Source organism: Patagioenas fasciata, chromosome 4 (genome assembly GCF_037038585.1).
Source record: "Patagioenas fasciata isolate bPatFas1 chromosome 4, bPatFas1.hap1, whole genome shotgun sequence".
NCBI lineage: Eukaryota > Metazoa > Chordata > Aves > Columbiformes > Columbidae > Patagioenas > Patagioenas fasciata.
In genome coordinates, this window is record NC_092523.1 from 61,327,213 (window position 1) to 61,354,532 (window position 27,320).

The 27,320-nt window shown below is 38.2% G+C and overlaps 1 protein-coding gene across 11 annotated transcripts in view; it reads left to right on the forward strand.

Moving 5' to 3' along the window:
• Nucleotides 1–27,320, forward strand: part of INPP4B (inositol polyphosphate-4-phosphatase type II B) — a 428,243-nt gene that overhangs the window by 47,230 nt on the left and 353,693 nt on the right. The window lies entirely within an intron of this gene.

Sequence of the window (27,320 nt, forward strand, 5' to 3'; positions counted from 1 at the left end):
TAGCTGTATTGAATTGAAGAATGCTACACAGAGAACTCTCTGCTAATCAAATGCTTTAAACCCTGGCCCTAAAACTGCCCTAAATGTGATGTACATAATGCCAGCATAGGGTTAGGAGGGAGGAAGCTGCTGTCTTCACGCTAGTCATGAAGAGATAATGTGAGGAGCATGAAGTTGTCTGGAGTAGTTGGGGCAAAACATTAACTATAATAGACAAGCTTAATTCTTGATTTCCTTGGTAGCTGTTTCTCCAAAGCGGTTGTGGACCTGACTCAGACCCATATATTTTAGGAGTCCTGCAGACCACTGCAAGCCCAGCAACACCAGAACTCCATGTCTTCTTGGGGTAGCAAGGGCACATGGAGCTTTTGTTATTGAGAAGTCTGTGTAGTACCATTGAGGTCTATGCGATGACTGTTGTTGCAGTCTACTGTCCAACAGTACTTGAAAATGCAATTTATAACCATTGAGTAATGAGAATAATTATTTGCTCCAATTTTTACTATGAAGTAAAAGACTTCATATCTCTTTTCCCAGCTTAACAGGATCCTGGCAAGCCCTACTGCCTCTCTGTCCTCTTGGATTCCCTCATTTATCTTGCTGCTTCTCCTTCCTGCTTCTAGATAGGGAAACCCTCCCTTCACTTCCACTGCTGTGGGAGGCAGACCTTTCTTATCACCTGTGCTGGCTTTCATAATTCCATTCTGTCTCCTGGCTTTCTTCTGTGTTTGCTTTCATCTCTTGCTTAACTTGTTCCATAATGTCTTTCTTGCCTCTTGCTTTTTCATAGCATAAGCATCCTTTAATCCTTCATTTTTCGTGCCTGTCCTTGACTTGCCTACTTCCCCAGCTGTGCCTATGACTCCCTTTGATATGTGAAGTCTATTACTACTTTGTTTACAGTGTTGCCATGGCATTTCCATCCTAGCATCCTCCCCAGCCCTGTTGCGATCCCTTGCAGTCCACAGAAAAGGCTTTTACTGATCTCCTTTGAATAACCTCTTCTGAACAAGAGCTAGGAAGCATCTCTTGTTCGTACAACTGTCTGCTGCTGCCAATGCTGGCTCTCCCTCTGACTGCGACTCTATTTTCTCCTGGTCATTTTCAACTTCTTCCTTCAACTTTATTTTTTTGGGGGGATGTGTCATGTGCTGTACGTAGAGGGTGAAGCATATATGAGAAAAATGTAACTTAGCACTGAAAAACATGCAGCTTTAAATTGCATCTAGATCTGTCTCAATACCTGTTTGTCCAAAATGTGCTTTAATCTTGCCTTTCAGAGACCTCTTCCTGTGCATTTAGCCATGAATTCAGTTTCAGTGAGAAACAGCTGCTTAATCTTTTCTGTCAAGTTTTTCCTCCTGTTTCTTCTGATGGCTGCAGTGAATATCTCTTCTCTTCCTGCTACTCATACCATTTTTAGCATTGCTTTCAGCAGAAATGTGTTTCTGAGTATTCATGTTCTGGTTATGTCTGTGTTTGGCAGATTCTTTTTAATAGAGAGATGGAAAGAGTGGTCTATATCACCTGAGACTTTGGACTGAGGAAATCTTATTTTGCATTTAATTTTCTGAAACATCATTCTCCTTATCTTGGGAAAGATGAGATTTAGTTATATCCATTAGAGCTCTTGCAAAAATAGCTTTCCTAGGCACTTTTTTTGACTCTTAAACTTCACTCTGCATCTGACTCTTGTGTCCTTCTTTTTGTAAGATGTTTGTTTTCACTGTGAAGACCCCAGTGTCCAGTTCTTCATTTAAAGTTCTTCTGAACCTGAGCTGTTTCCAGCACCCAGTGCCTTCTTTCCTCAATCCATGAGACCAACAAGGAAGTAATAAAACAAGACACCAAGAAGTATAATCTCATTATCTTCCTTTAAGTTCTGCCTTTACAAATCTTCTTTGCTCTGATGCTTACAAGAAGTTCACAATGATAATGCTTTTTTTTTTTTGTGTTAATTTGCTCCCATGTAGGCTGCTGTTGGCTTGTATGTCTGTGATGTATAAACTCTCAGGCTTTCTTGTGGTTTAACATCTATGTTCTGTGTCTATCCAGTGCAGAATGTCATAGGGTCCTGTGGTCCTTGATCTGCTGTGGTGATATGTAGAATCATACAATCTGAGTAAATAACTCAATTTTTAAGTGTTATCTAAGGGAATTAGCTAGATTTTTTTTTTAGTAGTTGTTTGTGTTCTCTGCTGTTCCTGCAGCAATTGTGCATAATATACGGAATTGTATATGCTACTATTACACAACTGGCAGTAATCAAGCACCAGTCTTGTTTAGAACAGGTGGTTGTGTAGATAACTCTATTTACCAAAGTTATATAGCATCCGTGTTCAGTCTGTAGTCTGTCTTGATTCACTGGCTCTTGCTGTTTGGTGCTGCAGTGAACCCTGTGGTGGTTCTCAAAGAGTGTGCCTCTGGCCGATGTTTTTGTTGGGCAGCTTCACCCATGGCTGCAGAGAGACTCCTGGGGCTGAGCAGGCATTCACTATTTGATCTATGTTTGTGGGAGCAGAACTGTATTATATTCCATAGCTATTCTGGGAGACTTGGATGACATTTTTTGCCATGCAAGCTACAGCAGCTTTTAGACATGACTCTTATAGCTGGTTTTGGTAAGAGGAGACCTGATAGCTATATTGGAAATAAAAAAGCTTTGAAACTCAAGTGCTGAGTGGATAAGGTGTAGCAGTCTCTAGATGAGTAGGCTGCAACTGAAATACTTGGCAATTGTCTCATTGAATATAAGCCCTTAACACAGGAAAGAAACCCAGGGATGGAAGAATACCAGTGATACCAGTGGATTAACATGCTACACTGAGTGACAACTCCTGCTTCAGTTTGTGAATCTACACTGAAGAGAATCATGGCAATGTTTTGTGGTTTGTAGTACAAATTACCATATTGGTGATACTGACTGTAGCTGGAAGAGCTGCTTGGTTTGTGAAACCATTTGACTTCACAATACATTTCAATGAAGAGCCCCTCAGGAAGATAAAACCTTATCAAACCAAGCACAGAACTGGCACTTTTGATTATGTTAGTCTGAACTGGGCTATTATTCCTAAGAGAAAATGTCAAAGTAAGTTCAAGATGGATCTTTGAAATATTATGCCTACACTTCTTTAGTACTGACTAGTAGTCAAAGGATGAAACCCTCACCTTTTATTTAAAAAACAAACCAACCAAACAAAACCTCATCCCCCTAAACAATGGGATGTATCACTTTTCTTCTGTGTAAGGCAGTGAACCAGTTAGTCAGGATACTGTTGCTAAACTCCCCCTTCACTGAAAGGGGTCTGTGCTTGATATGGAGTATTATTTATACTCCATTATCCTATTGGATGGATGATGTAGCCTGCCTGCCAGTTTGTGCATGCTGGGCTTTTCTATTGAATCACTTGTTTAATGTTAGAATATAATCTCTGTTTGAATTGTTTTGTATTTTGTTTATAATGGAAGTTGTCAGTAGATGGCAGCAGTAATCTCTTCAGATAATAGTTTTAGGTTACCAGCCGAAGGAACATCTTATGCTAATGGTAACTAATCCGAAGAAAAAACACTCTACTGAAGTAATTCACTGAGGGCAAAACTTGCTTTTATTTTTGGCCTGAAGCAGGATTTTGAAGCCAGGGGCTGCTGATTAACCTTGATTTAGTCTTTTATGAGTAAGATGATGAGAGGAGGAGAGAAGCCAGAGGAGGATATGTACAGCTCGAGTCGTCTTGCAGCTGCAAAGTGATTGATGCCAGCCAGCCCAAGGAATTCATGGGTAGAGCCCCTTGTACCATCAAAGATGTTCTGGCTGGTCTGTGCTTGCCTCAATGTATACTCATTAAGGAAGTCTATGTTTAGCAGAAGAGAGGAGAGGAGCTGTGCAATACATATGCATACGTTAGGGTGCTGTTCTTTGAATTGCAACCCAGGTGATCCTAACTAGTTCTTTTTGTTGTTGTTCATAGTGCTTGCTACTGCAGTGGCTCTCAAGTTTAAGAGCAGCCTGATCTCTGCTGTGTTCTTTGCCTCTTTGGGAACTGAAGCATAAAGGGTTGTTTTGTTCTGCTCACACCCTTTCTCTTCTGTCCATTTGAACTGGGTTGACTTAGGATGGGCTGTGGCTGCTGAAAAGTGCTTCAGGGAGGGGCTGTTTTCCTGCTCTTGAGGGCTTCACTGTAGCCCAGGTATCCTGGCATGGTTGTGGTAGGGGTGAGGGGTGACTTCTGTGTGTCATCTTGGTATCTGTATGGGGATGAGTGTGATAAGGACAAGGTCCTGGTCACACTGGGACAAAAAGGTGTTTTAGAAAGGTGGTGGGAAGAAGAGGGAAAGAGATCAGCTAAATAGTGGCAAAAGGTGGTTGTGCTTCCATGGCTGGCTGGCTGTGTCAAAGAGGAGAATGCTGGTTTTTATACCCATCTCTCACTTTTGAGACTTAATGAGTTTGTTTTGTGTGTGGGTTGTTTGTTTTGGTGTCTGTGTGTTTTGTGTGGTGTGTGTGGTTTTTTTCCCTTCTTTTTCCTGAGTAAGTCAAGTACTTCTAATTTATCAAAAAGACTGTAGTGCTTTTCTAGCCTCACATTTGGCTTGTCAGCAGCTACTAATGGCTGTTACAGACCAAACAATGCCTTTTCTTTCTATGTCTTCACTAAGCACTACTATTTACTACCCTCTTTTATTTCTCTGACCAGCCCTGAGAACTGAGCTGAATTCTCCACAGTGCCACCAGAATGTATTTCCGGAGTGGTGACAGCCAAATTTTTAGTCCCGTGTTATAGAAATGGTTGTGTGTTATGCCAAATGTGACAAGTTTGCGCTTGCCAGCACTGAATTTTACTTATATTTTATCACTAGGTGAGTATGCTGAGAACCTACAGCTTTGCCTTCAGTTTTAGGTTTGAGGCTCTCTTGTTGGCATGAGGAAATGTTACCACCTCACTATACACATCCTTGTTCCTGGATATTTATTAATGCAAGACATCTGCCATTTATGACTTGACAGTGTAATTTTTCCAAACAATTGGTGAAGGACCTTGTAAAACTTTTTTTGAAGTTAATGAATACTATACCAATGCTTCAGATAACCCTAACATGTTTGTGACTTGTGACTTTTTCTACAAAACCTGTTAACTCTTTACATTGCTATTATTTTATATTTATAACTTATTTTATTCTGTATTATAATTTTGTCAAAATTTACTGCAGGGCAACAATAAGCCATGGCAGATACTCTCTGTTAACCCCCTGCCCTCCCTCCATAGGAAAGCTGAATAGGAGGAAAAGGAAGACAGGCTTGCAAGCTGGAAAAAAAAGCAGTTTTAAAATGCTTTACTCATGCTACTCATAAATAGAGAAAATAATACAAAATATACAAAACCAATCTTGAGTTTCCCCGAATAGCACAGGATTGCCCCATGTGGTGTTGGTGTCACTCCAGTGGCTGCAGGGCAGGCACGTGAAAGTCCTGGGCAGGACTTTGCAGTAAACAGGAACTGGATTAGGGTTGCAGGGTCTGGAACCAGGCCTTGGATCGTAGGGACAACAGGCAGGGTCCTCTTCAGATGCCGGGCATGGTTGAAGAGAGTGATACCCTCCTGATCACCCACTTTTATAGGGTGTATGACATGTATGGGATGGAATACTTAGTTGGTCGGTTTTAGTCACATGTTCTGTCTGCCCCTCTTGCAAATGCACCCTTCTTGCAGTGAAGCTGGTGAAATTTTATCAGAATCCTTGGTTACTATAGCAGTAAATCTAAACGTGGAGCTCTTCTGCATTCTATTGATGACCCTTATCAGCTTCAGAGCACAATGTGTCAAAAAACATGCAGTTGCTCAGAAGGTACTCAGAAGAACTTAGCTGAAAAGAAAATTTACTAAAAGACAACTGGTCTTGTTCTTAACAAAACCAGGACAAATTTCTACCGATTTGTCCAGTACAAAGGGATTCTTTCATACAAAGATTTAAAATCTACTATTATGTGCCTGCTCGTAGAAGATGGGTAACACTAATCACAGGCAAGGATTGACCAGGATCTTTACCTGACTTGAAGTTAGTTTTTTAGGGTAAGTTGAACACTGTTTTTTAACTGAAAATGTTACCTGGATTAATTGAAAACTTGCATTTGATGATACTTTGAGCTTTATTGTAGCTACCTAATAGAAGTTCAGAAGTGAAAGGTGGGAAAAACAGTCTGTATCTGAAGTTATGCTTTTTTTTTTTAGGTAATTTTGTGTGTGTCTGGTGTGATTTTCTTTTTTCTGTGTTGTTTTTTATTGTGGTGGTGTGTTGGGGTGTGTGTGTGTGTGTGGGGTTGTTACATGCATCTGGTGTTCTGTTTGTTCTTGGCCTCCTCAAGTTTTTAGATTTTGGCTCATCTTGACCATTTGAAAAGTCTGCCTGATACTGAGTGTATCCGTAGACTTTTGCCATTGACCTTTCCTTTAGAGCAATATTTGTAAAGAATAGAACAGGTGTGGAACACAAAAGCTTGTGAAATGAAAATGGATATCCATGTACTGTTTCAGAAGGGTATAAAAGCTTTTGTAATATAAGAACATTCTGAAGTATTCCTATGAGAGAAGATAAGCCTCAGCATTGCCAGTGATATCTCCTTTTTATCATAGCCTAACACTCTAGTGCTAATGGAGCAACTCTTTAGAGGAAGACAATGAATTCTATTTCTGTTAAGTGCATTTGCAGGTATTACTACAGCAAGATACCTGAGTGGCAAGCTCTGAAGTCCTACCAGCCTCAGGTGGTTTGATTTCTTTGTATCAGGGGTTATGTGATGGAGTGCTAATAATTTGTTGAGCAGATTTGTCAGTGGTTATGATGAGTCAGCAGCTGTTCACTCCATCTCCGTTTTTGCAGGAGTTATTTTGATGATGGTGGCTTGTTGATGTGTTACAAAGTTGAGGTGAAAGGAAGAAAAAAACATCACTGGTTCCTTTTAAAAAAAAGTTCCCCCCTTTTCCTAAAATAACCAGGAACATACCGCCATTACAAAATCAGTAGGTGGAACTGCTTTTTGCTGACACAGTCTTTGATTTTATGCATATCTCCTGGATACATAGGAAGGTTAAATAAACAAACTTAAACTCTAATGGGACATTTTGAAGATGAATGTCAGTGTAGTCCACGGGCATAATGAGTTTCATTAAGAGGCCAACATTTGGCATTTTAGAATGGATTTTACATAAAGAGTGTATGATCCGTTTTTACTGATGAGGTTTTCTGTATTTGAGGAACAAACAAGATTTTTTATCAGTGTGAGTAGTTGGTGTTACTTGGTCTGGGTTTTATCAGAGCTTTGGTAGATTCTACTCTGCTCAGCACTATTTTAGTAGCCATTTTTGTGCAGCCATCTCAAGCAACTCCGAAGTTTGTTCACAAGCTTATTAATTCTTTGAGATATGTTAGCAGTAAGGAAATGTGTGGGGGTTGGTTTGTTTTAAGTGAAAGTGGCTGAAGAGGCAGAATAAAAAGGGGAGGAAGAGCATTAGGGTGGCATAGGTTTTTCTGGATGTATCCTCCTTTTTTTGCTGCATGCACTGGCTCTGTATTCTTCTTTTGGAACATTTTATACTGACTTTTAAACTTTTAGGGAGTTAAGACTTATGTCTGGAATGCTGGACGCATGGCAGTTACCAGAAGCCAAGTTATTGTTTAGAATATTTCTGACTTCTTCTGCATTTCTCTTTAATGACCACAGCAACATCTGTCAAGCTCCTGACAAGAACTTCTGTGTTCCCTGATGGTTTTTTTTTCCTGCCTGTCATTCTCTTCTAATCCATGATGTGGACATATGTGCAGGTGAAGTCTTCTAATTGATCCTGCAAGCCTCGCTGAAAACTTTAAAAACACATCTTATATTTTTTAAATGGTTTTAAGGTATGGGTCCTTGCTGTGTTTTTTCATGGGATCTTTCTTTTTGCAGTCACCAGTCATCACAGTGTGATGAATTAGCAAGGCAGGATCTGAGACTTTTTCTGGTACTGGCTGGAACAAGCTGTTCTGCACTTCTTTCTCACAGTTCCAGTTAACTTGCAAGTGGAAAAAGAAAGACTCTACTCCATTCTATAAGTTATAATATTAATGTTTTGAAGTAATTTTAGGATTGAGCACTGTGCTGAGAAACTAGAACACAAACAGGATTCCTGTGGCAAAAAAATAAGTAACATTTGAACAGTTACTATTAAAATGGAGGTGTTTATCTAGCCTGTTCAAAAAGATGTGAATAGAAGGAGCAAGAGTATGTTTTTATATGTTAATGCTGAACACTTTACACAATTACTTGGAATGCTAAATGATCTTGAGTTGGGAGAATTGCCTGTGGGGAATTAAATCTGTGCCAATAAAAACCTGAAAAGTGGTGATTCTCTGTCCGTGCTGCAATCCAAAGGTACATGTGGAGCTTGTGTGGACATAAGCGTAGGTGACTGTCTTGACATGGCAGCAGCATCTCTGTGACAGCCTGGTCCTCACCGAGCTGGTGCGCTCTTGCTGGGCAGCCAGCTGAGCCCTCACCTGGTTGGCTGCTGCATTGACATGTCCTCACTCACACTGCGAGTTAATGCTGGGAAATGCTGGTACATTATAGTAAAGGCACCGTGGGCTAAGTTGTAGGCTATTAATAATAATCAGAGGGTTTAAATGGCACTGACGTTTGACCTTTGTAAGGAAGCTTGATAGCCTTTGCTTGAGAACTTATGCAGTCTATGGCCTGGAGAGAAGATAAATTTTTATTTGGTTTGCTTTTATTTGACATGTTGCTAGTTTCTGAAATAAAAATGATTTTCATTAAACTATTCTCTTCAGAGAAAGAAGGATTATTCTTAAGAAATGCAACACAAGTATGCTAATTTTCATCTGGCAGATTTTAAAAAAGGAAGAAAATACTGTTTTTCACCTTCTCATCTTCCCAATTAAAGTACAAAGCTTTTCTTGGTTTTCAGTTTGGTTCCCCCCCACCTGCTAAGCCACAAGTAGTGGATATAGGATTTTGATTTGCAAAATTGTACTGATTTTAAAATTGATAATCTTGAAATGACAATACATATTCAAATAGTGTCACAGACTCAGAAATGTAAGACCTGTGGAAGGAAGTTATGGATTTCTCATCCTTCTATGTTATGGAACATGTGAAGACCCCAGTCTTCTACCCTTTCTACTCTGGCACAAGTTTTGTCAGTAGAGCTTTCCACCACTTGCGGAAACTCTGAAGCTGGGGGAGGAGAAAAAGCATCTGAGCAGGATTCTACCCCTGGGAATCTGCAAAGATGCAGGGCTTTGCTGTTTTTTTGAGGTTTGTCTTATTATTTTTGGTTCTCTTTTGGTGTGCATGTGGACAAGTGGTAGCACAAAAATCTTGTTCTCTGGATTGCTCACCATCTGACTTGGGTTCCCTTCATGGCTTGGACTTCCATGGCTGAAGCCAGAGCTCATGGACTTAACTGGTAGTCCTTGATCTAGTCTGGGCAACAGAACTCATACTGCTGTTTCCTGATATAACAGACTTTTCTTTTGAGTTTCAGCCTGATGCTTGTTCACAGTTTGACCATTAATAAACTGCTTCACTGTAAGTAATTTTACTTAAAATTAAAGCTGATCTACTCTTCCATTGTTTTTTTTTTTTTAAATAATGTTATTCATCTATTGATATTTTTTGGCAAACTGTTCAGAAAAATATAATACTGTTAACAGAACTAATAATTCATTTTCTAGAGTAGGAAAATAAAGGTTTTCAGTCCTAGTAGAGAAAAATGAGGGTAGAAAAAAAAATAGAGGCGCTTTTTTTTTTTTTTTGCATACTTAACAAAAACTGAATGCATGACTGTTTTAGGTGTTCCAAAAACTTTAACAAAAACCATTGGTTAGCCAACAGTGCCAGAAATGGCACAAGACATCTAAGATCTTGATTTGAATTTGGATTAAAATGTGTTTAGTTTTGGACCCCTCATCGTAATAAGGACATTGAAATACCAGAGAGAGTGCAGAGGGTGACGAAGCTGGTGAGGGGCCTGGAGCACAAGTCTGAGGAGGAGTGGCTGAGGGATCTGGGCTGTTTAGCCTGGAGAAAAGGAGGCTGAGGGGAGACCTTGTAGCTCTCTACAGCTACCTGAAAAGAGGTTGTAGCATGGAGGGTGTTGGTCTGTTCTCCCAAGTAGCAAGTGATAGGACAAGAGGAAATGGCCCCAAGTTGCCCTAGGGGAGGTTTAAATTGGATATTAGGAAAAAATTTTTCACAGAAGGGATTGTCAGATATTGGAACAGGCTGCCCAGGGAAGTGGTGGAGTCACTAATGCTGGAGGTGTTTAAAAGGCATTTAGACGAGGTTCTTAGGGACATGGTTTAGTGCTAGGGTTAGAATCATTTTGGTTGGAAGAGACCCTCAGGATCATCGATTCCAACCATAACCTAACGTATGATTCTATGTGTTTCTCAAGGACAGACACGAAGGCTTTGTATTTCACCTGAACAATTTTCCCATGACATGATGATACAGGTACTTACCAACCTGTTTATTTGCTGTAGCCTATTATAATACATACATTGATATAATGTTAAACCTATAATAACTCTCAAAGATGTGTGGGGCTGTTTGTCCACAACTTGTATTTTATATGATCTGGCTGCATTGGACCCATGGAGTTAAGTAAAGCTTCCGAATATGGCAGTGAGCACCAAAACTGGGTGTTTATCCTGTAGAGAAGCATTTTAATGATGTTTCTTCCCATTCTGGTCCTATGGTGTATTGTATTTATTTTCCTGTTTGTAGTTTTAATCTGAATCCTTTTCCATGCCGTGGGGCCACATGGGGTCTTTCGAGTAAGTTCACACCCAAAATATTCTGAATTTCTCTATTGGGACAGACGGGTCTCTCTCTACCTTGTGGAAGAATTGATCACATTCCCCTGTGCCCGCCTCACTCCTGCCCTGATAAAATTTCTAGCAAAAGGCTAGGATGAGTTTTCACATCTTATTCAACAACATGTCCCTGTTTTTTTCAGTGGTGTGCTATTTTGGTGTTCAGCCAGGTTGAATGAACATGAAGATCTCTTACACTTAAAGCAGCATGAGAGCGGGAACGGGAGTGTCATGGACAGAAATCCCCTCTTTCCCATTTTATTTTTATTTATTTTATTTTTAAATTTTGTTCATATAGAGACTGATTTTTCCAGTGCCTATGCTTCCCAGACCCCTAGCCCATAGCAGATTCAAATATGTATTTGTCTAAATCTGTGACCAATTCATGCTTTTAACCTCTGCATTGCTATTTTTGCTTTTGAAAACTTTGTTCAGGCTGCTTTTGGGAGGGAAATGTCTTTGGTTTCTTTCTGCTTGGTGCTGGAAATAAGTTAGATATGTGTCTGACCTGTTAATGCAGACAATTTTGTTATCTTCTGAAACTCAAAATCTGAATATTCTTCAGAGTGATTTCTGTAGCTGTCACTTCTAAATAACAGGGAATCCTTTGCATACAGCCAAGCGAACTTGAATGTTTTCAACTGCATTCTACAGTATTCTATACAAATGCTTTTTTGTTGAATAGAGAAATGTGATTCTAATCCTTTTTCGAAAGAGGTTTTGAGTATGTTTTAATTTGTACAAAATGGATAAATTGAGGATGAGGTGGAACTGTAATTTACTACTTGATTTCTGAATTGCTTACTGTTTTTGATTATATGCATTATTCTCACATTCCTTTTAGAAGGTGTTTATTTTAGAGTGTAAAGCTCGAAGTTGAGAGAAACTTGACAGTGATCACTTCAGTTGTATTCCTAAACCAGACAGTTGCACATTTTAAACATTGTTGCCTGAATATGGTGTTGAATGTAACCTGAAAGCAATGTGATTTGTGTGTAAACCTGCAGGGTAAAATAAGTTCTCAACGGAAGTCAGCTTATGTATTCTAGAAATTCTGATTAAGGAAATGCAAACTGTACTTCCATGATCTTCTAGTAGATGCTCTCTGGTCTTTGCTTCATCTCTCCCTGCATATCACAAGTCAGGATTGTCCAGGTGACCCTGCTATAATGTGCTTATTTCTTCAGGTACCCCTGTCTCCCTGCTTTGTGGAAGAGACCACTAAAGACAAGGCAGTTTTGCACTGAATTCTACATTTCACCCCTTTAAGGTGGTTATTCTTACCTGTGTCTTCTTGCTTCTTGTCAGCAAGGAGTTCCCATCCCCAAAAGAAGGTTAAAGTTGTTTTCCCCGGATGCTACCTAAACTATGACTGCTGTCTTCTGGGACAGTCCTGTAGATATACACTGAAACCTGCCAGCGAGGTCAAAATACCCTTTTGGTGGAATGGTGTAATGATGGAATCTTCGTGGTTACAGCTTAACATTCTTGAATTTTACTTTCCGTGCCTCTTTTCATTTCTATGGGAGAGCTAAAATGTTGCTGTCTGCTTTTAAAATATGCTAAAACTGTGCTTGGTTAAACATAAGAGCATATACTGTTGGTGCTGGAAGTGATTTTTAGAGCTGTGCAGCTAAAAAACCCCCACAAAGTCTGGTATTGAGTGTTGTATGTGAACTTTATTGCTTAAAGTTCCCTCCAAGGGGAATCACTAAATATTGTTTTTGAAAGAAGCTGCTTTTTTTTTTTTACCTCCTCAGAACCGCCAGTGAAATGTGGAACAGTGTGAAATATGTCCTCGATGAAGTATTGTTCTAAAACATTGCTGGCTCCTTCTCATTTCTTTCCAGTTATGCAGGAGCTCCAAAACTGTAAATATTGAGATGTTCTACTTGTGCAGGAGTTTGTTTTTCTATCCAAAGTGAATAGAAGACTGTTGAAGGAAGCCAGCTCTTGCCTATTAAGTAATATTGTTGTAGCTTGTAAAATAGGGAAATGGAATATCTGAAATGCAGCTTTCATTTTGATGTATTGCTGGCTGTTATGCTGTTCAGAATCATAAAAGACATACTAAAGTATGAATTGAAGAACAATGTCAAGGGAAAAATGCTACGTTTTGGTAGTGGTTTAAAGGAAGTTAAATTTTAGAAATTTTTAGAGTCAGATATTCTCATTCTTTTTGATTCATTGCCTTGCATTAATATATCTTCAGCATTCTGTGTTGTGAATGACCTTTTCAATTTCAAATTTTAAAAAGACTGAAAAGCACTTCCCCTCCCGGGAATAGGAACACTTTCTAGTCAAATAAATAAGGAAACGTTTACAAATGGAGGAGTAGAATTTGAGTGAGATGTTTTGTAAAACTGAAGTAAACACAGATGGGGAGAAAAGATAGTTTGTGTTTTATTTTCTTTTTGTTTTGTTTTTCCTTGAAAGATTCAGACCTGCCTGTTTTAGATGGTGGGATTTGAAGGCCACAGATAGTGCTGACCTTTGGGCCAGGCCACCTTCAAGACCCATGGAAGCCATGGGCTCTAGCTACAACTTGCCAGACTGTCTTCATGGGCTGTTTTGCATTCACCAGATCGGATCATAATGAGATGTTAATTCTGATTAACTCTGCTGAAGTGTAGCCTAATACACTTGTATTCTAGAAGAAGATTAGTTAAACCACTTTCTAGCAACTTCCACCGTCCTTGAGACAACAGTGTGAGGAGCAAGTGATGTGGCGGCCATTTCAGTGTGTATTTACATGCATCTATGCAAACATGCCTTAAAAATTGGACAGAAGGTCAAGATTGTTCTCTCAGTATCTCTCACAACGCTTCTATGTGATTTACCATCATAGTGAGATCTTCTGCATCTGGATACCTCCATTAAATAGGTAAATAAGTCTAAATGAGAAGTGAGCCAGGGCAAAGGGTGGTGTTGATACTATATACAGCAGGAATTGGTGGTGGTAATTACTGAATTTTTGAGAAGAGCTTTATGCATCAGACATGTGGTTGAACACCTGCTCATCTTTAAAGCAGAAATGCTCTGTGAATGCTGGTGTCTTCAGAGTAATAAGCTGATCATAAGAGATGGCTATTTTTAATTGCACCTGAAGGAGAGTAGCACTCCTTTGACAGTGTTTTAGTATTTGAACTCCATTGTTGCTGAATATCAGTTTGTGATTGTGCAGACGCATAGATAAACTTAACAAATATGACATATATGAAATATTAATTTTATTTAAAATATTACCACTAATTAGTATTACTCACTTTACTCTGTTATGACAAAAAAGGAAGGGCAGGGTTGAAAATGTATGTTGACTACTTCTGAAGTAAGAATCAAGTATGTTAATTCCAGTAGTGTGGATTTTTTTCTGTGAATTTTTTGTGGGCTTACCTCTATTGTATCTTGTGCAGGTGAGAAAGGTAAGAGAGTAACAAGTGACAAGGGTGCAAAAAAAGGGATAAGGAAGGGACAAACACTGTTCCCATTTCCCCCCAACCTCATTCACATTAGAGATTGCTTGACCTACAGCACTCAGAATATGACTTGTCAGGTACTAGTTAGCCATGTAAATTAACATTGTTATCTTAAAAGTAACAATGATCTTGAGTTTCCTACAACAGGACCACAGTTTATGCTCCAGAGGAGACACCTCGCTGAACCTGCTTAAGCTCCTTTGGGTTCTCAGCAAAGGAAAATAATGGCATATTGCTCCAATTTAGTAATTGATTTAAGATTTTATGACCGTTTTGGTCGTAATGCCTCTAAAAGCTGGTTGAGAAAAGTATCTGGAAACTTCCCCGTAACTGCTGAAATCCTTAGATCCTTCAAGTAGAAAGATTAAAATTCAGAAGTTCATAGGCGTAAAGAGAAGTTTTTCTTTATTAACTGAACAGTCTTTCAAAAAGTATCCTTTGATATACTTTTATAAGACTCTTCTTTTTAAGGCATATGCATTTTTAATTATTTAAAGTATGAGTAAATTTGGGGAATTCCCCAATACTGACTGTTTTGGTAGGCTGTATTATGCAAAAGAATATATTCTGTTCTAATTAAAAGTTAATATAGGTTAAGCAAACTTTGCATTTTTGAAGTTTAGTTCTGTTTAGCTTTCTGTTAAGCAAATATTTGTGTTTAGGCAGAGCTATCTGAAGGCATAATTTAGGCATCTTTATCTTGCAATCAGTGCTAGCATACATTTTTTTCTTCGAAATGTTTAAAAGGAATGGTGTGATGTTAGTGAAGTTCTTTCAAATTGTAGATCTGAATGAGCATCAAGTTCAGCAAATATAGCCCAGTAACTTTGTTAGGAGTAGTGGTGCCAAAAAGAACATTCCTTCACATTGGTCCAGATGACGGTATCACTTGCTTCAGACTATCTTCTCTTTTGTCCTTTTTGGTGACATTAGATTTTTATGGCTGAAATAAATTAATGTGCAGTTGTATTTCCTTGTAGTCTTAAGATGAAAGTTCTGTAGTACAGTCCACCTTGCTTTATTAGTTAAAATGTTATACCAAAGAAAAAAATCTATTTGTTTTTACTTAGTAAGTCGATGTCAGCGATATGTCAGCTTAGACTTTGAGTGTGACTTTGTATTTGTCACCCAGTAGTAGAGGTTACAATAACTGAGAGGCAGATAAGGTGTAAGGCTCTCCAGACTACTCCCATATGTCATTCATTTTGACTTCCCTGCGAGTACTGCGGGCTTAAGGTTTTTAGGGTTATGCCCTTAATATATAAAATATTTGAGATAATTCAAATTTAAACTCAACATTGCTGTGTAAGTGTTAAATTGGTTTTGTAGATGACTGAGATGTACACATTCTGAATGCAAACTAATTATCTTAAATATTCTCTACAGTGGGAAAAAGTCCAAATAGTGCAAAACATTAACTAGATGACAGTTTTCCACATCATTAGAACACTTGTTTTTAATATCGTAGAACTGATAAAAGAATGAAATTGAGGTTATTTCTTCAAGGACAAGACTAAATTATAAAGCAGTAGAAAATGGAAAATAAAGTATGTGCTGAATATATTTATGAAGATTAAAAATATGTACTGAACAGAAAGATAAAATTCAGTGTGCTTCATTACATTGAGTGTATCAAGCATAAATGAGAAAGACGGCTAATCAAAATAAGCCAGCAAGAACACGAATACTGAAATTATTAAAAAGATGTTTTGTGTGTCGAGGTAGGAATCTGATAACTTTGAATGGGTAGATTAGGAACACCTCAGAGGATTATTTATAAATTCTTGGGACATGTTTTTAGGTATATTTACGGCAGTATGGCAGTAGCAGTAAATTCTGTTGTGCCTTTTTTTTTTTTTTTTTTGAGGGGAAAACTTATTTATAAAAGCACTGGATTTCCCACTTTATTTCACTAGCTTGAAAGAAGATCTTGCAATCTACTGTTGACAACCTAAAGTATCTTCTCCTTCAAGAGAAGGAACAAATGTAAAATAGAACCACCTACCTTAAAATTGTGTTATTGTGATCATCGTAATGGTTATAGCAATACTCATGTAAGTAATTCAGATACTTGTTTCTGCATAGATGTCACTTGTTGTTTAATTAAGGATTATCAAAGTATAGGGATGTGGTACTGTTCTGTAGTAGGTCTTGTTTTGTGTTTAACAGACCATAGGAAGATAGTAACCGAGCCTTTCCAGGTCTTGAAATTAAAAAACAAACAAACAAACAAACAAAAAAAAAAAAAAAAAAAAACCAAAAAAACCCCCAAACCAACAAACAAAAAACCAACCAAACAAAAACCTGCAAAAAACCCAAACAAGCACTGTAACACCCACAACAAAAAACCACACACATAAACAAACAAATGAAACCCAAAGCAAATAACCAAAACCAAACCAAACAACCAAAACCACCACCCCCCAAAAAAAACCAACCAACCAAAACCAAACACCCAAACCAAAACCCACTAAAACCAGTCAACCAAAAAAACTTGGAATTCTGGCAGCTGTTGTATTTTGAGTCCGAATTCCTTTCTGATGTCTATAAGAGATGGAAATGCAATGTGCTACATGTGGGCTTGCTTTGATTAAAAGGACCGTGAGGAAGAGATGCTTCTGAAGTGTCGCGCTTCCATATTCCTGTGTCCACCGTACCAAATCTGAAGACTTTGTAAGGGCAAATGTGTTCTGTGTTGTGAGCACTTGGCTGTATATATGATGTTGGACTGATGGTCGTTTTTTTCAGATGTCATGGTTTGTTTCCTAAACACTTTAAACTGGATTTTTCTGTCCTGGTATGTAAGTTATTTAGCCCTTTCCTTGGGCTTTGTTCTTGTCAAATGGTTGTAGGGGCATTATCTATTTCAGCTGTTCTTTTAAACTGGCTGCCTCATCTGGGACTAAGCGTGATTTATTTTAGTCAGGTCTTTTAATTTCTTCTGCTTTCATTCTTTTTATCAGTGTTGGCTTCCCTGTTTCCTGAGGGAAAGGTTCTTTCTTCCAGTTTTCCAGTTTTATGTGAAATCCTGTTTTCCATCTGCCTTTCTCTCCCCTACCCCCCACCCTGTAACTCTTTTTGTTCTCCCATTTTGTCCAGTTTCTTCCCTTTCATCCCAACATCCTTTTCTGGATTAGCTAACTTCTTTTCTCATTTTGTACTGACAGACGTTTTTTCTTCTCATTTCTCATCAGTGTTACTAGGCATACTGATATTAGATTACAATTTATAAGAAGCCCTTAAACTTGACATATTTTGCCTCTTACTGCTGTATGTTATAATAATTATCCCTAGCTATTAATCAAGACAGAAAGACTAGTAACTAATGAACTAATTCTTTGCCATTTTGTGGAAGTAAATTGTTATTTACGTGGGGAATATTTTGATTGTTAGAAAGGATGTTTTAAAGATGGAAAACATGAAAATTATTCAACTAACAAACTGATTGCTTTTTTGATCTTCTGAAGGAGTCTAGTTGTTCAAGGGGTTGAATGACTTCAACACTACTCATTGTTCAGCATGCAGTAAGAAATACTGTACCTCCTAAATGAAATTTTAATAATATGCTCCCAATTTAACATTCATTTAATCTTTTGAGCCTAATTATTTTTTTCAATAAACCAGCTAACTCAGTAGCCTATCTTCTAATGCCAGCCAATTTTCACCTCTGAGTAGAGCATTTCTTGATATTTGGAACTGAAGATCAATTGGGTTATGTCTGTGTCGAGGTTTTAGATTGCGGGGTGACAATAAAACCCTGGCAGATGTGCTGTTAACTCCCTCTTCCCCCCCACTTCCCCCTTCTGCCCCTTCCTCTCCCCCTTCCCACTAAGGACAAGCGATTGGGAGGGAAAGAAGGACAGAGAGAAGAGAGTTGGAAAAATTAAAGATGTTTTACTAATGCTACTGATAAGAATAGACAAAATAGTACAAAATATACAAAACCAATCTTGAAAATCTCAGCAACTGCAGGGCCAGCACCCAAAGTCCTGGACTGGACTCTGCAGCCAGCCGGAGCTGGATTCAGTCTCTCACTAGGCCTCAGTTTGCAGGGATGACTAGCAAGGTCCTCTCCTAATGTTGGCTATAAGCAGAAGGGATGAAGAAGGGCAAAGAGTGTGAGGTCCTCCTGATCTCCCACTTTTATATGAAGTATTCACATGAATGGAATGTTATATGCAGTTGGTCAGTTTCTTGGTCACCTGTTTCTTGTTGCCCCTCTTGTGAGATGTCCATCCATGCTTATCAACATCTTTGCATTTCATTGCTAGGTTTACCAAAACACGTATCTGGTTCTCCAGGAAAATGCAGCTAATATGAAGGCTTTAGCTGACAGGCAAGTTCACTAAAAGAGAAACTTGTTTTCAACAAAACCAGGACAGTCTGTAAGACTGCTGTTTCTCATACTGCTAAAAGAATATGAATTTGTTTCATATAATTCTGAGTTGGTTGACAGTGACCTTATTGCTATAACCTGCTGTGACTTGTGTTGACTTACTGACAGCAAGCTCTTGTGTTTCCTTCAGTTTAAATATGCAGTGTGGAATTAAATCTACACTTAACTGCAAAGCCGGTGGACCTCCAATTTAGTGATCTCCTAGATTTAATTTTTAATAAAGGAAACTTGTCGTACAAAACATTTTCCTGAGGTTTCCCTGGGTTGGGGCAGGGTTGAAAACCTGCCTGGATGCCTTCCTGTGTAACCTCATCTGGGTGTTCCTGCTCTGGCAGGGGGTTTGGACTGGATGATCTTATGAGGTCCCTTCCAATCCCTGACATTCTGTGAAGGCAGATGGGAGATCCCTGCCCCGCCAGCCCTCCTGAGTGTCTTTGGAAGGACCCGTCCTTGCCCTGGCTCTGGAGCCCAGAGCTGGTTCCCTGGAGTAGGAAGCCTATGACTTGCAGTCTCTCAGTTACGTGAGGCCTCTGTGTCGAACTGTTTTTTAAAGATTACATTGAGTATAACTTGTCTTCCTCTCCAGGGCTTATGCCTTTGCTGTAGAGTGAGTTTTATTGTCTTGATCAGTTTTCTTTCAGTACCCTTTGAAAGAAATAGACTAAACAAGTTTTTCCTTTCTGGTAAACATTAGAAATATTGTGATGCAAATCAGTTGTCACATAAATACCTGTCAAAATAATAAATTTGTTAAAAAAAAAAAACTTCCAGCTGCTCACAAAAATGTGAATTGGAGTCATAAATTGAAGTGTTTGGGAACTGGTGTTTAAAAAATGCCTTTGGTGCAGTGGATGGGAATTTAAATGTAAGTGAATGGAAAGTAAGAGAAGGAAGCTATGGGGCTCCAGGACTGCGGGCTGTCAGTGCTGGCACCTGGCAGACAGTCTGTAGGCACGGATGGCTGGGAAGGTGAACAAGCTGCAGCTCCCACAGGTAAGCTCTATGTTACAGAAGAAACTCCAGGAAGAACAAAACCAAACCAGTTCCCCCTAGCAGTGCTGTTACTAGGAATTATGTGTGAATTTAACAAATGGAGAAATGCTGCTGCATGTCTCTTACCCAACTTGTCCTTCTGTTTGTGAATGCTGTTTGTTTGTTTGTTTTGTTAGTTTGTTTTTAAAGCCTGATTTTTGTATTTTGTCTTTGATCTATCTAGGACAGAATCATTAGTTGTTTGCAGTATGGAAAATTTGACAACTGCTTTCAATAATCATTTGGTAGCTTGAGGGTTCTTCAAACTGTTTGTGCTTCTTTTAGATTTTGTTGTCTAAATTCATGTACAAAGTAATTTGGGAATCTTCTGTGTGAAGCGAAGTTCATACTCTAATCTGGCCATAAATGAGTAGATGTTTGTTATATGTAACTTTGTTACTGATAAACAATCTGCAGTCATTAGTAAGCAGTTTATAAATGTGTGGATGTGAAAGAATATGAAGATGGGAGGATAAACCCAATAAACAAAACATGATGTTTGTGAACACAGGAAAAACTTTACTTGAAGAAAAAAAAATTGGACTGGAAAACTGCATCTACTTAGCATACGCCATATAGAGAAATAATAGTGAATGATTAAAGCAAAAGGTCGACTCCTGGATTGCAAGTAGTACGTTGTGCAGTAGGGGTGTATTGAACAGCAGGTTTGGTACAAATCTGTTGTTAGGACAGGTGGGGTTTTTGTGGAAGGTCAGTTGCCATGCCAGGTAAAAACTGTGTGCCCAGTCAGGTGTCAGTTTTACTAGTGACAGTACTTTAAACAAAAGGGTTTATTTAATTTTCCATGGACTCTCACAAAACTTCTTATATCTCGAGCTTTATTAATTTCATTTTTAGTTTTATTATTTTGTAGACTTGCCAGTAATAGAATGATGCTCTCAATAGTGGTGTTTTAAATACCACCATCCAAAAGGCTTAAAAGCTCAAAAAGTACCAGGGGACAAAAAGGCAGCTGAACCATGACGGGTTTTAAATTAGTTGTTTGACTTCAGCCAGCAGATCTGCATCCGTTAATAACACATGAGGCTCTGGCATAATAGGCAAAGGCCACTGCTATTGTAACTGTGGTACGTAAAGTCTTCACAGACTGTCAGCAAAGTACATCAGTTTTCTTTCTCACTCATTTTAGTTCCTGTTGTGTTGACAACTTCCTCAGCTCTCCTCTTTGAAACTTGTCATTTACATGTGTCTCTAGTTTGGGCAGTTGTACAAGAGAGAAGGAAAAATTTGAATTAATCTGATGGTTATGGGGGATAGGTGGGGTTGTTAATTTGTTTTCTTTGAGCACTTTTTGAGCTGATAGTCACTCAGGTTCATGTACAAGTACCTTGTGCAGGACAGAAGTGGGAATGAAGATACTTTTTCTATTATAATTTGTAATATCCATAGTATCGTGAGCAAGTCAAGCTAACCTTACCATTTAGCACAGTCTCTGTTCTGCTTTGTTGTACTTTCTAGTTTATGGCCCTGAAGAGTTGTTCTAGGTACGATGTCTTTAGACTGTGGTGTTACTTCGTGCTCCATTGCACAGAGCTCTGCATCTGCAAAGAAGCAGGATATAGACATTGAGAACATGGTAAATCTCTAGATATCAAATTAAACAGTGTCTTACTTCTCCATCTCATACTTCTCCATATAAGCAGATAAGCATCAGTTTGATCTTCATGGTAACTGGATTTTAGAAGCGGAAAAATCAGTGCTAAATGTTCCCAAAATTTGAAAAGGTAAAAACCAACCAAACAAAAACCAATTTGGAGGTTTTTTTCTCAAAATATTGTTTTGAGATATCTTAGTTTTAAATTGAAATGCTGATTTGCATATGTGCTACACTGGATGAGGTTTGTTTCTCTGCTGCAACTACCACAGTAAATTGTGCTCTAAGCAGCATGCTGATTACATTAGAGAGAGAATCGTTATCTTTGCTCTCAGTGATCTGAGACTATTTTTCCCTAGATCAGCTGGCCCATGAGGTTCTTTAAACATGCAGCAGACTGCTTTGCCTTTGTCCTAAATGGTTGCTGAAGAAAAGAAATGTTACTTTTTCACATCAGGTATTTGAATTTATGCGTCTATGTGTGCAAGTGCATGCGTGTGTATACCAGGAAGGACATGGCATGAGGGAAACTGCGAGAAACACTTGAAGGCATCGCAAACCAAACATTCAAACTTCCAAAATTACTCCTATTAAACAGCTTTTCTATAGGAGAACAATGTGTGGCACACAATGCATAGAACAAAAGTTCTTTCTATTCTCTTCTTTTAGGTAAGTGAGAAATGCCACAGAGTTCCCCGTTTACTGCTTTCTCTCTGAGTGACAGAACTGGGATCCAGCATACCATCTCAAGGGGGTGGCTGAAAAGCCAGTAATAGGATAGTCCAGCGTGTATCTCATCCCACACCAGCCAGTATCTTACCCTTTTTTCAAAACACCTTCTAAAAAGTAATTCAGTGTGGTTTTTTTTCTGTACTCAAAGTTCATAAATGGCTTAAAATAATCTGATTCAGGTCAAGGATGTTAACATATGCTACATGCTGTGAGCTTCTTTGCCCTCCAGTATGATTTTTTTTTTAAGATCTATTTTGTTTAGACATTCCTCAAGGTACTGTGCAGTTAAACTACTGTCATTGTCGTTTTCGGGGCATTTTTAAATATGGGTTTCTGTTGTTCTGCTGAGGCTTCTAATGATGATGCCTAGTGCTACTTAGACATATTTTGAATCTATTATTTGTAATTGAGGGCAGAGTAGTGATTTTTTTTTTCGAGCATTTTTTAGTTTACTGTATTTCTTGGTGCATCCTCATAATCTGCTGGTAAAGTTAGTTGCTTTAATCCTTATAGTTATCCTGTCTCTTTCTCCTTCTTAGTACTGACAGTTTACTGAAATGCTCAACATTATGTTGTGAAGTAAACACTTCAATTTGAATATTTTCCTTTGTAAACTGAGGTATTTATCAAAACAAAGTATCTAAATGCTTTGAGTCATGCTGAATACCGGAGCCTCCGTGCTGTTAAAGTAATTGTTCACTTATTGAAACAATGTCTATTCCTTATTGTGCTTTGTCTTCTGATAGAGGACACTTGGGTTCTAGCTGTACCACAGCAGTGGTGTTTCCCTTGTACTAAAGAAAATTCTTCTGGATATAAAGATGTTATCTTGTCCTCAAAAAACCCGTATCAGCCTTTTCTTCTTCAGGTAATTGAGGTGATACACTGGGGAGTGAAGCAGTGAAGCTCTCTGTACCATTTCATGTGTCTGTGTTTAACTTTCTGTGGAGCTGTGTAGCTCAGATTCTACTAGCTCTCTGTGGTATGGACCTGATTGATGGAGTAGAGATTGCTTGATGTTCTGCAGTGATTTTACACCTAGTTACTTTCTGCTGCACTGGCATGCTATCAAAGCAACTTCAATGACTTCAGCAAAGCTAATGAGTTTCACTTTAAAATGCACATGGGCTTCTATATTTTTTTCAGTCATTCTTCCTTTTTACAGTAGAAGAGGCGAACAGGAGAGAAGAATGTGTTAAGAATCAGCCTGTGTGTGAAGACTGTGAGAGGGATTGAGGAGAGGTGGTTAAGGAGTTTGCAAATACACATATGTATGTGTGTGGTTTCTGTTATGTTCACTGGACTGTAAAACAGGGAAGAATTATATTAGTCAATAATTATGTAGTAGCTAATTGAGTTTGAAGCCCAGTAAATCTTACCTTCAGAGATGTTTTTTGTTTCCTCTTCTGGAGGCAACCTCATTTAGAAGTAAAGGGAGATTCTAAAAATGAGCCACTGGAAATGGAAAAATTGCCTAGGTAGTAGTTTTCCAGGCACAGATGAGGTATCCCAATCTATTATTGGGGGGATTACTATTGAACTTTCAAATAACACCAGAATATGAAAAGAGGGACAGTCTACTTTCATTTGTTATGGTCGAGCTCTCAATGTGTAAGCAGACTTGTTTTCTTTGGGATACTTTAAAAAGATATTGAATAATTACATTTGTGAGCTTTGCATGTGAAAAATGAATGGATACATTTAAACAAGAAATGAACAGCAGTCCCAGTAGTAACAGATATAGATAGGATGCAATAAGATCTTTTTCTTTATAAAGAGATAATAGAAATAATATAGCTGGTGTTAGAAATCAGCTCTCCACAGGATTTGGCTGTCTGAATTTGAGGCTATTGCAGTGCTAATAGACCTACACTGTATTGAAGAAAGGTGGTTTCTAATGGCCTCGACAATAGCTGTGAAATCACTGCTGTAAATCTACATATACAAGTGTAATAATACACTGGCCTATTGAAATGAATTACTGATTCCAGGGCCATTTCTTTCAGGTTTAATAATAAACTAGCAAAACCTAGTGCAGTGAAAATACTTCTGCCAAAATGTGTGCCCGGCAGAGCTGCGCTGCTCCTTGCTATCCTTTTGTGGATGAGGAAGACTTAGTAATTCTAAATGTAATAAAAATGTGCAGTAGCCCTAACTTCTGTGATAAGTTCCAACCAAGTCACCAATATATGCAATAATTAGGAATGTTTTACTTTCTATTTTGTATTTGATGCGTTTAGTGAAGTCCCCAAATCGTCCCTTTCTTCCATTCCCCCAAATAAACTTTTGCTGAAATGAAAAGATAAATAATTTGAGTAGAATGAAAGCTATATTACAATATAGTTGCCTTCCAAGGGCTGAATGTCATTTGAAGGCAAATGTGAGGCTGATGTGACCCCTGGTGAAAATGAGTTTGACACCCCTCTTCTAGTGGAAAAACATGCTGTGCTTCAAAATTACTTGTCCAACCGTGGTATGAATTGCACTTTGTTCAAAGTTCAGACCTGAGAAGAATATAGGATTTTCTGCTTTGAGATAGTACAAACTATTGTTTTATCTGGAATTGAATCACAAATTTTGCTTTCAAGGGCACACTGCTGACCTGGCGAGTTTGACAACCTGCATTCATCAACTGAGAACCTACTAAAAGCCAAAACTGTAACTTCAAAATTTTTTTTCTTAATTTTCCATGTAAACATGGTATGTAGGGCCGTGAACTTTGAATAAAACTTTTTCAAAACTGAAAGAGTAGTAAAGCAGCTATTTGAACAGATCTAGAGGTAGACTGAGTGGAACAAGTGGAAGGAAACATTTTCATTCTCTGGCTGCACCTGTTTGAGACATCTGCAGCTGGAAGATGTCCTGTTTTTTTTCTAAGACTATCCACACTGGCCAGTTCTAAGGTTCTTCCATACCAGTGTTATCACCCTGGATGGTTCTGTTAGGTGAAAAACAAGGACTTTATCCTAATTTGTGTGAATAATTTGCCAAAGAGTGCAAATTCTTCAGGCTGTCTTTATATGATATATGTTCATAATGTTCTTTGTAGGATCATTATCTAAATTAATATGGTATGTATTTTATTGAGTCCTATCATTTAGCATAGCTTGGTCTTGGAACCAGCAAATAGAAACCTTAATCAAGGTATTTGATCAAAGCAATTAATTCAAAAATTCAAGTTTATCTAAGAGCAACAATTTGAGGAAAAGGGTAATATTCTTCTTTCAATATATGCACAGTTGGTGCCTTATGAATAAATGTTGTCTCCAGAAGAGGGAAAGCCAGACATGGCTGGAAGATAACCTGTGTCAGGTGAGTAGATGAAGTGATTTATTTATTTATTTATTTCCTACTCTGTATGGAAGGAAAATTTAAAATGAAACTTTATTGCATTCAGCAGCACTGGACTTTAAGGGGGAATCCAGGAGATATAAATGGGCTTTCATTCCTTTTCTGTGAACGTGACAATAGTTTTTCACTGTATGCATTCCCAAAATAGTTTTTCCCCTCGTGTCTCTAGTAGCCTTCCAAAATGGGAACCATTAGGGGTAAATCTTGTTTAATTTTTCTGACCTGGGCCAGAAAAGTATTCTCATGTATCTTGTGAGGAATTGTGAATTGTGTGGATTTTTCTTTCAGAAATGATGAATTTCTTGCAGTTAGTTTACATGTGTATTTGGATTTTTAAAGAAAGGATTCACTCGTGTGTAAAATACTGTTTCTTTCTACGTCTGATAGTGAAAGAGTTGAAAAGAGTAACTCCAGAATAAGGAAGCTTGACTGCTTCCTTATTATCTTTAAACATTATGTTATATTTACCTAGCATAGTGGTAAGTGGTGAAAATGTCATGTTTTCTTTGGTTCAATGTTGTTTCATGTACATACCCTACTGGTAGTCTTGGAACTGAAAAGAACAGGCTAGATACTACTTTTTGTGTTGTTCTTCACAAAAACCTATTTAATGTCAAGAGAAACAGAAGCAGAGGGTTTCTAACTCATCTTGTAGCTGAGCTCTGAAAAATAGTTTGGGATGCTGAGGCTTCTCACTCAGCTTGGTTGTAAAGACACTGTATTTAAATAGGTCTTAACTTTCTGATGCACATCTTATGTGTGTTCAAGTTAGACTTGGAACAGTTTTGAGTCTTGAACAGTACGTGTGTGGCTTGCGACCGAGATCAGGAACCAGTAAAACTTTTCTGATCGTACTTTTAGGGATCTCTAGTACAATTTAAACACCAGTAGCGTATAAGATTGTTGTCATAGACTGTAGTTTGTGGTTATGTGTGGAGGTGGTGTGATTTCTTTAATAATATTTTAAATTATTTGTTTTTTAAATCATAGCACATTGAAATTAAGTTGGTTAGTGTATGGAGTTTCTTTTTGAAAGTCTCTGTTTTCAGCCTCTGTTGGCTAAATAAATACAGAGTTGCCTAATGTATCCCAAGTATAGCTTTTGTAAGTATAGATGTGACTGCTAAACAGTAGGTCCCTGATACCAGCCATTGACATTTGCTATTTTAGCTTTTCTATAATGCATTTTCATGTAATGGTTCAAAATTATGGTAGGAATGAAATAACAGAAATGAAAATTGCTATACAGAAGAGAGGGAAACATAAAGTACTTCATAATGTCAACTTTCCTGTTATTAAAAAACTATTAAAGAATCCCCCAAAGCTCTTCAAAGCCACATGCCAGATGACTGAGACTGCTGTTAAAGAATGCTTTTGTGGTCTGTAGAGCCACATTTATGTTATGACTGTGTTATTGCCCAGATCAAAGTTAGAAAATAGATGACTAGGAAGAAGTGCTTCAGCTGTTTGAGAGCTTTCAAAGACAGACAGACAGGCAGTCACTGCTTTTGAGAAATGTATTTCATTAAACACAGTAGGAGTATAATATCCCAAATAAGATAAGAAATTTAAATTATTTAATTGTGGAATAATGCCACATCATTAGTGCCTTTTTTGTGAAGTGGGTGGTTCTAGGCATATTACTTGTTGAATGTATTTCAGGTTTTTAACTACAGTGAAACTCCTGTTTCAAGTCTTTTTGTTCTTCTGAGACTCTCATTTTGAAGACCAACATCTTTAGTCAGGAGGGTCTTAAAGCCTCTGAGCAAGGCTTTTGTTGGCAGAGGCAACTGTTAATTTAGCCCCTCTGTGTGTTTGTCTGCTCCACTTTGAGCAAATTGCCCAA